We start from the raw sequence: 12,156 nt of genomic DNA, 5'->3' as shown, positions 1-12,156 counted from the left end.
AATGTTTGGATTTTAACAGTTGGTAGACAGAAAAATAAATATGAGAACGTTATGCTTTTGAAAAAATTGCGATTTACAGTTTTCCTGTTTTAATTTTCGTGTTATAAACTCAACCATTTATTGATAAATATAAGAAACATTAATTAATTGATGATGAAAGTATTCATTTCCTGAAGCCCTATTGGCCACTAGGGGCAGTAAAACGTTAAAACTACCTAAAAGACACCTTTATTATATTTTTAGATATTTTCACCATATTCATTTGATTGTGAATTTGAAAGCAAACAGCTGCCTACGTCCACATCTAGCAGATACAGAGATTATCTCATTGTAGTGGTGTTTGTGTCCACCTGATGAATTTAAGTCCAATACCCACTCTCTTTTTAAGCTCTGTGTTTGGTCTCCACAAACTCCTGAGAAAAATCTGGCTCTTTAGCTGTTAGAGTTCTTGCACCCTCTTCATCAGCTGGTCTAATAGCAGAAGTGATGCATGCATTTGCTGTCGGCCAGAGTTTAATGTCTTAATTTAACCACTGGAGGGTGCTAAAGTTGAAATAGTGTTACACTTGCCAGCTCTCTAGACAAATTTTAAAACAACCTTTAGCAACAAAACATTTGATAGTGAGATAGATGGAGGTAAATAAATGTGCTGGACTTGTAATTATTTTATTTTTAAACATCCATGACAGTGTACAGACCAACTTCCTGTAACAACTGTGACCTACCGTACTTGCCGTAGTTGCGTTCACACAGTTTTCTTGCATCATGAGGGATTATTTCCGGCGTTTCATGTGATCTTGCTTTCAGTTTTAACAACGAATAAAGGGGTTTATATAAGATGCTGCTTTCCACAATATCAGTTAATCTGTTGAATATCATATATCACTGATTGAAATGAAAAAAAACAAATAAAACAAATAAAAATGAGACCCCAAGTGGGGATTAGCAAGTCAGTGTTTTTAGAGCCGCGTAAAACAATTCTGCTTAAAATCATAAGTGAGTGTGTGTGTGTGTTTGAAATCCCTCTGGAGAGCGAGGTCAGGAAACACACTCATCTCTCCCCGTCGACCGTCATGGGACCTCATCAACACCCTGCTGCCATGGAGAACGCGCACACACAGACACACACAGACACACTTTTGTGTTAGGGTCTACCATGGGACTCCCGAACGCCTCTTATGAAGGATGGGGAGGCCAGAGGGAGGGAGGGGAAAATCTTTCCAGACAAACAGTCTGCAGAATAAAAACATTACAACCTCACTATCACTGCTGTCGGTGTGTGTGTGTGTGTGTGTGTGTTTCATGACTAATTCCACAAAGAAACGAATGACATCACTGACTTGCAGCGTCAGCAACTCTCCTGCATACACTTAGTATGCATGTGTGTGTGTTTTATAATGCAGTGTGTTGGACTGGTGTCAGTCTGTGATGGTAACAAGCAGCGAGAGGCACAATCAGAACGAACACGCACACACATGAAGATGAAGATGAAGAAGAGGAGAAAATTGGGAAAGAAAGAGACAAAGACAAAGCAGCAGTTGCTTTAATGGCCTCTAGGTGCTGAAAGCTTTGTATTGAATGAACAGGAAGATTTCCTTGGAGAGTAGATGTTGGACACAAACACTCGTCCATTGGGACGATCATGTCGCTGTGTGGATGACGGAGGCAGCTGTTTGCTAACACATTAGCCAAAAACAACTTTATGAGGTAAAACACGTCAACAATCATTTAATACTAATTTAAACTGACCAGAAAAACAGTAAGTAAGTCAGTCAGGCTGACTCTCTCTAGTTATTTTCACTGTTTCTAATAATGGATATTTTGAACATAACCTTGCATTGAAAGGGCAGTTTATTCAAATTACCAATGATAAAAAACATTTTCCTTGCCTTTAGTGGGTGTATTTGGGTTTTAATTGTCCAGGCTTTGAGATTTCTGTCGCTACCCTGATACAACATGGACATACTGTAAGCCGTAAACAGTAGTGAGGCTGATATCAGCAGGCTCAAGCTAAGGCTGCAGTGAAAACCCATGTGTTCATGGCTTTGTGCAGCACAGTGCAAAGTAGCAGGACTTTTGTCTTTTCCATCCACCAAAGCTCCACAGAGGCTCTTCTGAACGCTTTCCCTAAATCTAGAGTTTCCATGGTGGAAAAAGTGTCAGAAATGTCAAAGATGCTGCATTTATTTTGTCTATGGCTGCAACTAACCACCACGTTCATTAAGGATAAATCTTCTGATTATTTTCTTGATTAACTGACACATATTTGGTCCAGAATATGTCAAAAAATATATAACAAAAATACCACAATTTCTTTAATCGTCTTGTTTTGTTCAACCCAAAAATATTCAGTTTTTAATGTTAAGAAAAACAGCAAATACTTAAGTCATTTTAATCAATTGAAATTTGTTGTTGACTAATTGTTTCAGCTGTAATTGTGTCAAAATGTATGTTTTTTTTTGCAGACAGCAGAGCGGTGGGAGTCTTTATGTTACGTGTCTTCCCCGTGCTGGAAATGCATGAATCAGACAAAACCAAATTAATCCGATGATGTTGTTTGGATTGATCAGCTACAGTAAACTATCAGATCAATATTTTCTTTGATTTAATTAGTAATATTAATGAATCACTGCAATTCTCCAGTGAACCCACATATATACAGATATAAACAGACACACACTCTGCTGACCTCAGCTGACACTTGTCAGTTTGTTTTAAAAGTTGACTAGACCACAGGGAGACACACACACACACACACACACACACACACACACACACACACACACACGGCTCTATCTGTTCCTGTTTAGCCGTCAGTTCGTCTGAGTGCGCTCAGTACAGCCTCACTGGGAGGGAAAAGACCCACAATCCCACAGGAGGGACTAATCCTGTGTAAGGTGATGTGTGTGAGACAGTGTCTGTCAGAAGATCCCACTGGGGTATATGGACTCATTATTTTATAAAAATCTGGGAATTTATCAGTAATAATCTGATAATAATTTGCACCAGAAACACTCTGTATCTGTAGTTAAAAAATCAAAAATCCCATTTTTTCTTTGCTTTCTATTACATGAAACAGTTTCTGCTAAACTGCAGCCCTCAATGTAGTAGTAAGAAACACGACACCTTCTGGGAGGTGTGTGGACATGAAATCCAGGTGAAGAAACGGTTTGAACTGATCTGCTCCATTTAGAAAAAGCAACAACCTCACTTTGGTGAGAATTTGTAAAATCATTTGCAGAACATTTGCAACATCGCTATGAGGACGCAGAACCGTAGATGGCAGTGAAGCGCACATGAACTGTTCTTGTGTGTTTTTGTTGAGAAAGTAAGACATATATATTTGCAGATAGCAGCAGGTGTAGCGACATAACCAAGTCCCCAAGAACAGTGCTGGGCCATGAAATGATTTTGTGCACACACATACACAAGTTCAGTTTCATGTTGCCAGAGGACGCTGTTCACAACAGTTTACACTCTGCGGTGTAATGAAATGAGTCAAGTCACCCAAAAAATTACATCAACAAATAAACAAAAGCAGGTATTTTTCTGTGGAAATTTGGACAATCTAGAAAGAAGTTACCTTAATGATGTTGTGACTGTCAGAAATACAATATCTATTTTATATATAATAATACATCTATTGTAGTGAACCGTTCCTTTAAGAGAGTAGAGTTGATTTTTGGCAGGCAGACAGATGGGGAAGCTCCGTTTAACATATGCTGAGGAACTCTGGCACCCCCCCTCTGTGTGTGTGTGGCCAGAGGGTTACATAACCAAGTAAACAAGTCAACACAAACACACACGCACACACTTTCTCTTCCTCAGACCAGAGCCTTGCTTGAGGGGAACAAGGCAGTTCAGAGAGTACAGTCTGTGTTCAGTCCATCAGTAGAGCTGTTAATTATTTCACTGACAGAAAATAAATAATATCAATTAATTGCTTATTTTTCAGCTTCTCACATATGAGGATTTGCTGATTTATAAATATCATAGTAAAATAAATATATTGGGGTTTTAGACTGTTGGTTGAATTAAACAAGCCATTAAAACAAATCTCCTTGGGCACTCAGACATTTTTAACTAATTTCAAGAAACTATTTGACATCGCCGGCTGAAGTATCCTATAAAAACGCAGAATACCTACATAAAACAGCTGCTCACTGTAGTTTTTTCTCAAACAAAGAGGAGGAAACAGAAGCATTTGTTGGGGACTATTTTCAGCGGCGGATGAATCCACATGCGGCGCTCTAGTGAGTCTTTGGGGCAGCAGGACGGTGTATGTGGGACATAAACTACAGCGTGTGTGTGTTCACGGTGAAGAAGGAACATGTGACCCAGTTTAGCGGTGAGGCTCACTGATGGGTTTTAATAGTTTCTGGATAACACTGGAGGAAGAGGAGACATCAGGCTGTGAGACACACACAGATACACAGACAAGAAAAATAGAGAATATCAACATATCCTGAAATATCAGCTGGAACGCAGAGAATAAAGAGGGAGAGAGTAACACAACAGACATCCTCAGTCTGCTCTGACACACACACACACACACACACACACAGTCAGGCAGCATTACATCATGAGTTCGGCTTCATGACACAAGCGGGCAGCGTTAGCGAGCATGACGTGGCGAGGCGAACCCGCATTGAGCGTGAGATGGAGGAATGAAACCGCAGAGAGACGGATGCATACGAGCGTGCAGAGTCAAGGTAGTGTGCAAAAGCAATCTGCCGCGGGGCCGAATCCTACCCAGCATGCTACGAGAGATACCGGACGCCATAAATCTGTCCGTCCGTCTGAGAAAACGAGCTGTGACGCTCCGCTCGTCTGCTGACATCACAAACCAAAGGAAAACCTGCAACGCTGGAATGTGAACAGAGAACCGAGTCAGACGGCAGGAAATAAAAATGTAGAGACCTTTATTTGAAAAATAACCTGCATATCCTTAAAAAACTTCTTGGAACTTCAGCCTACAAAGTCTAGAGGTCACAGTACACGTGTTAATGTAAAGAAGGAATCATTTTGTGAGAGCAGCGTTGATCGAGAATATAAACCAGCACAGTGTCACTAGGAATTGCATTCTCATTGGACAAATCCGCATCTCACATATTACGTGTGAGTGAGTAGGAGGTCAGGCTGGTGGAGGGCGGCACGCGACACACCGGACTTTCATGCAGGAAAACAAGTTCACGTCCCGTCACATTCACGTTTGCTTTTTTATCGACTGTAACCATGATGAAGACTTAACATAGCATGGTTTCTTCAGGCCGGCCGAGGAGATACAGTGTCAGCATACAGTGTGTGAACACATCAAATGCCAACAGCAAATCCTGTCTGGGGATATTTATCCTTCCTAGACCTACAGAGATTCACTAAATGTCTACATAAGGCTATTGTTCATCCCTCTATACATGTGTGAAATATCTAATGGACACGTTGTGCCCTTTAAGGCACATGCAACACTTTCTACATAGAGCCAGTAATGAAACAAAATAAAGATAAGCTCGACTTTGGGTTCCCTAACAGATGTACAGCAGTGCATCATTATCAACTCCGCTGCATCAGTCAGTCGACAAGCAGCCAGAGAGGAGAGTCAGAGTTTCACAGAGAGATTTTGGAGAGTTCCTGGCTTTGACCTTTCTTTAGCTCAGCAGTTGACCCCATCATGACCTGGGAAAACCTCTTTCATAGTACCCATAAATTATACCTTCACAGTTACTATCCCCTAGTTGCTTTGCACAGATTTATTAGAAAACAAAATTTCGTTGGGGGTTTTGACTAAGTCAAGGTTATCCGAGCTCCATGTTCTCTCCTGGGGTTCAAATACACATAAATATAGATTGTTTGGCTTTACTGACATTTACAATAAGTGATTGTAGTCTTAATTTGTCTGCCACACAGCCCCGATCGCGACAGGCAGGTTTACGTTTCACCGAACACACTAAAACGCCAAGCTGCCCTTTTTTTAAAGCTCAGTTTTTGAGTGAGAATAAACACTTGACTTGATGTGGACTGAGCCAAAATGCATTTTTAAATTAACCCAGCGTAATACATCCACTAATCTAACCCCATCCATTCTGTAAGGGTAGAGACCAATATCTTAAAACCTGGACAACAACCAAAACTTTCTACGTGGATAGATACCACTGGAGAGAAGTTTGGTTGTTTGAGTAAACCAACGTGTTATATTAAAGAGGTGGTATTATGCTTTGTGGCTTTTCCCTTCTCCTTTATTGAGTTATATCTCTTTTTTGTGCATGTAACAGCTGGTTTGTAGTTCAGCCCTTCACTTCCTTCACTTGTGACGTCACAATGAAAACACGTCATAAAGATTGCCAAGCGGGTGGCGGGGTCAGGCACGCCCTCAAACCAAGCTAGTCTGAGCGGAGACCCTTTGGCTCAACTCGCCTTTGTTTGGTTTTCCATTGTAGAAATGTTGCACCTGCTTTTCCAGGTACTTTTTTTCGTATCACTTCACCTCCCTCGAGGTTCCAAGCGAGCTGAGGGATACTGAAAACAGACAGACTGCTGATTGGTCAGAGAGAATCGTCACTATTCACTGCATCATCGCGGCGTGCATCAGACAGAGGCCAGCAACAGAAATCTTTATGTTTTACAGTTTTCGTATGGAATTTCATCACTAAATCCACTTCTGAGAAGTTTTGAGGTGAGAAATCAGCTGTGTAGATTTCGAATATTGACAGTTTTACGAGAATAGATGGCGTAACAAAAATGTTGAGGAGCTCTGCAAGTGGCTGCGGGAGAAGCCTGCTGTGACCCACGGGAGGAGCCTGTGAGGCCGGCCAGCCGCCCGCTCACAGAGCCCTCTGTTCCCGCTACACAGACCGCTGCAGCAACAACGGCAGAGGAAAACACAGCTGGAAGGTTTTCATACCGCTTATCTGTCTTTACATTCTGAGGAATGTTGAAACGTTTGAACTTAAAAAAGAGAAAGCTGTGTGGGTCGCTGGTGTGTGTGTCGCATTGAACATTACATCGTGGCAGTTGTGTGTGGCGTCGCTATGATGACAAGCTACGTACTATCTCTGGGTACTACCTGCAATGGAAAACGGAGCAGGGCCGAGTAGAGTCGAGTCTATCGATTTGCGCTTTGGTAGCATTTTTCGGCAAGGCAGCATAGATCGTCAGAACACCGGCAACAGTTCAACATTTAGTCTTAAAAGACGATGTAACTCCGACTCTATTTGGGCCTGGAAATTCACAATCACAACCTGTAAGTATGCTTTATTGGTTGTAAATTATATTAAAAATAAACACGGCAATGTAACTTTACAGACTGTTCAAGTGCAGAGTTGTTGTAAACGTTGGCTAACACAGCTAAAGTTATAGCTATAATGCTAATGTTACACCCGATATGAAAGCTACTGGCATTGAACAGTTGAAATATGGTGATTTTTGTAGTGGTTTATTGTAACATGTGGAACAATGATGTTGTGGACTTGTGAGTAACTTATACCATCTGTTACGTCTCAGTCTGAAGCGGCTTTGATTTGGATCACACTACCTTGTTTCTTACAACCCGCCCTTCTCTGCTTCTGACTGGCTAGTAGTCCTTACCTGCACATGTGCAACTCCCAACAAAGATTTTGTACAAGTAAGATGCTTCACTCAAGCAGAGCGTACAACACGTAGGGTGAAAAGAGCAGCTGCAGCAATGTGCAGTATGAGAAAAATATTGGTGTTTTTTGAAAATTAAACCATGTAAACCTGTTCTGGTACAACTCCTAAATAAGATTTTGAACATGAAAATGAGCATAATACCACCTCTTTAACTCAATTTCAGTGAACACACATACAGAAGTAATAAAATAAAACCATCACAACAGATTCAGTATTAAATTTTTTTCTTGTTTATTACAGGAGGCTTTTGTTTTATATACAGAGACATGTATTTGCAAAATACTAAAAAGTATTTCAACTCAAAGTACTAAAAAGTATATATATATATTTATATATATTCATATTATAATCATCGTAATTATTATTATTGTCTCTAAAACACCAAGGTGGGGTCACTGAGGCACGGCTTTCGCCTCCTTTACACCGAAGTTTCACCGGCAAGAGTTTCTGCCAACGGTTGCAGAGCGTGAGTACCACTGAGGTCAGACAAAAACCTTGTAACTTGTTGTTTGTCTCTCACTTTCAGATGTTTCTGAAATAGACTTAAAAAATATGGAAACATTACACATTTAAAGATTTGGATTCTCAGATTTACAAATCTCATTTTCCCATGATCGTTCTTACATCTTTGGATATACAAGGTTTTTACCCTCCAAGTGTGACGTGTATCTTCTCAACTTTTTCCAGCAAAAACACAAAAAAAACTGCTTGTTTCAAGCTCCAACTTAGTGATTTATATTTTCCAACTTGATGTGTTTGACTGTCAGCAGCCCCAGTTTGTCTTAAAATTACATTAATGAGAGAAATGTTCCCCAATTTCGGCTGGAATAAAAGAAGAGTCATGAGGCGTCAGGAGGGGAAACACATTCTCCCCTCTGTTCCTGAAAAAGGCAACTTTCTCCCCGTGATATGAGGTTTCTGGGGGACTGATATGAAGCCGGAGACCAGGTGAAACCAGTTCGACAACCGTTGTGAAACCAGTTGCGGTGTAAACGGGGCGATGGTGGTTTAAGCGGTGAGAAACCAAATCATTGACGACAAACAAAGTAAAAACATCATCGTTATTATGATCCTCATACTGTAAATAAGATACAGCATCACTCACTGCCTGTTTACACAACTGTTGTATTGCATTTATCACACAGTTAATAGTAACAATAGTAATAATAATGAACAATGAAACCACTGTGCATTTCCTCCGTATTGGTAAGTAGATGTTTGTCGTTTTGTTTTCGAAGATGACAAAGCAGCTTTTGGTTTTGAAACAGGGAAAAGAAGGCAGGAAGGAGCAGAGATTCGCAGTCTGAGTTTGTGTTTTAACACCCCCCTCCGATCTTAATATGGACTCTTCCAAAAACCCCTTGGTAGCACCACATGGACTGACCCACAGCTCAGAGCAAAGACGGTAGTTTTCCTCTAAAATTAACTTTTTCATATCACAACAGGAAAGAAAGTGACACAGATTTTCTTTTCTCCACCTTTTCCTGCAGTTTTCCTTTCCTCCTTGGACACGTTGGGGGTTATTTTGAAGGTTTCCAGACTGTTTCAATCCTTTTTTTCACCTCATACAGTCAGTACAGAGTGAAGATCAGGTGCAGAGAGCTGACGTTGGTTTGTTTTTATGCTTAAGTGTTGCTGAGTTTTTATGCAAACTCCGAGCTTAATACCAGTTAACTGTCCTGATTCAGACTGTAAATCTGAGTCGTAAGTGTTTTTGTGCTCAGTGCAAACCAGAGTCTGAGGTCCAGATTCACTAACGTTACACTGTGAGGGCAACTTTGTGCATTTGTTTTCCTCTTCAGCTGCTGAAGTACTGATATTATGAGGCATGGCTGTATTAAGAGAGCTACAGCGAAGCAAGTCAGTAACTCGCTGTTCTGCAACAAAAAAATCCCCCACAGCCCAAAAAGCATTTTCTCTTTAGGGCACCATTGTAAAAGAAAAAAAATGCACTTTTCCTGCAGACTTTAGTGAATCTGAACCTCTTTGACGGTTTTAAAATTCAAAATACAGAACTAAATCAGCCAATCAGCTCTCTGTGCTGTTTGTTTGACAACTTATGAGGAAGAGTCACAGCAGGGATGGATTGGGGGGGGGGGGGGGGGGGGGGGGGGCTGTGGGGGACCGTGAACCTCGTTCAATATCAAAAAGCGTTAAGAATCATTTCATCAATCAACCAACCAAATGTTAAACCAATCAAATAATCACTCAGTCTGCCAGTCAAGAAATCAAATTATCAACCAGTCCGTCAATCAAGCACATTATCAGTCAGTCAATCAATGGGAAAGCATGGCTTGGAGTGTCGGGGTTCGTATGTAGCAGGCACACTCTGGGTCTATTGCTACTGAAAACAGCCCTTCAGCACAACTGCAACCTGAAATACGCCTCGCAGCAGAGTTCAGCAGTGTCTTAAGTATTTACCTAGTTTATATGGTTATCTATTCTCAATAGAATCTAGTAGAAATAGAGTCCAGACGGTGCCAGTAAAATTGTTTTTTTTTTCTTTTTCCTTTTTTAATTAGTCTAGTAAAGCGCTTAGTAAAGATCCCTCGGGTGACCACGACAACAGAGACGGAGAGAGAGAGGTTGTTCGAAATATTGAGATCAAAGCAAACTGAACGCTGTACACACACACTTTGACACTTCATCTTAATAAAAACAAGCGGTAGCACTGCTTCACAGCAGCTCCCTGCCAGTGTATTCACCTGTGCGTCTGCGAGATCTCAGCAACACTGTCAGAGTTTAGCAGATTTCAACAAATCAGTATTCCCCCTCCGGACGTAACTCCACAGATTCATACAGTGAGAAAAAGCTTCTGTGAAGTCAAGTGTTACCTAAGAACTCACTTAAAAGTTTTCGGCAAACCGTTATTGCTAGACGCGGTTTGTTTTTTTGTTTATCTGTGCAAAATAGATAAAGAGCCGTCTCGCTCAGCCTCCGCTTTTCCTCCAGGGCGCAGCTAAAACGTGCCAAAAACAAAAAAAAACAATCTTAGATTTAAATAAAGCAATTAACCAGAAAATAAAGTCAATAAATAAATAAATAAATAAATAAAGTACCGTTTTGATTTGAAGAGTCTCCTTTCAAACTCAGATACCCTTCAGGGGAAAAAGTATAAACTTTTAGCAAAATCCCACTATTTGAAACTATAAAATTACCTCCAAATCTTATCATCAATCAGAACTTCCCCAATTTATTTCCCACACGAAACTCTTCATATCGTTCCGCGGAAACGGGAAGCAGAAAAGGTTTCAGCATCATCACACCAGTGTTCTGGAAAAACCTGCTCAGCTGCAGCCATTTTTAAATGACTCCAAGTAGTTTGTAACACAGACGAACGCTGTTTGACTGTCGTCAGGAGCACCGGTTCATTTACAGTTAGTAACTATAACTTCACTGATATTTTCCTGAAAAAGTATTCGGTCTAAACATTCTCAGATAGAATCTCACCTGGGATGATAAATGATATATTAGTCTGGTGACAGTCTGCATTTACTTACTGTCAACCAATCCCATCAAGAGACAAAATCCAAAAGTGAATGTATCTACCAACAATGATTGAGTGTGTCTCACAGCCTGATATATCCTCTTGTCACCATTTTGAATGACAACAAATGAGTCATTTAGCAAACTGTTCTGATCTTCAAAAGAATTCGTCTTGACTTCGGCAACTTCTCACTTGTTTCTTTAAGAACATAACTGCACTGAAAACGATCTGACTGGGTTTTCAGCTGTGGACTGATCTGTACACTGATAATCAGCTGTTTTTCCAGGACACTGATGACCGACCAAACACCAAATCATGAAGATCAGCGTGAGCTTTTCATCGAACTGAACAGAGTGAAATCCTGATGCTGAGGTGCTGAGTTGATTGTCGCACTCTGGTCAGGGCCGGTCGACACCTCAAATATTCTTGAGCCCATTTAAGCCTTAAAGAATTCGGTTTGGGTGTGAGCTGTTTGTGCCGAGCCGAACTCAAACCAGACGGGTAGATAATGACAGCGGGTGATTTGCCAAAAAAGTACATCAGCGACATTAAATCCCCTGATAGAGGAAAAACATTATTCATGGCATTAAAAAAGCCCAACATGTGAGAGAAGTCCTGCATGCATTTACTTTGTTCAGTTGGTAAAATGCAAAGACTGCTGGTTTGTTGCATGCTTATTAAACATACTTAAATTTATATTATTTCCATTTTGCCAAGCTTGTCTCAAACCACCAGTCTGCTCCTTTAAAATGCACTGAACAATATTTATATGGCTTTGAAAAAAGCCTGAGGTGTCAATGTCTTGTGATATAAATGTTGTTTTTATAAATACGTGTTTTCTTTTTAGGAAAGCTTATTAAATTATTTAGAATTGTGAGTAAACAATAAATGTACTTGAGATATTGATAAACCTCTTGCACCAAATTGCTGATTTTTACGTTTAACATCACATCTGCACACTACATTCTTACCAAATCACATCATTGATCAATGTCAGTCTTGACTACCAGCCAGTAACCACCAAT

The 12,156-nt window shown here is 40.4% G+C and overlaps 1 protein-coding gene across 2 annotated transcripts in view; it reads right to left on the bottom strand.

Annotated features, from left to right (window-relative positions):
* The window catches only part of LOC119893815 (NACHT, LRR and PYD domains-containing protein 12-like), a 636,326-nt gene that overhangs the window by 70,610 nt on the left and 553,560 nt on the right, over positions 1-12,156 (bottom strand). The window lies entirely within an intron of this gene.

Source organism: Micropterus salmoides, unplaced genomic scaffold (genome assembly GCF_014851395.1).
Source record: "Micropterus salmoides isolate LMB-PRFRI ecotype aquatic unplaced genomic scaffold, ASM1485139v1 Ms_hic_scaffold_1, whole genome shotgun sequence".
Lineage (NCBI taxonomy): Eukaryota > Metazoa > Chordata > Actinopteri > Centrarchiformes > Centrarchidae > Micropterus > Micropterus salmoides.
Note: the sequence above shows the minus strand (reverse complement) of the source record. Positions and strands in the feature narration are given on the sequence as shown.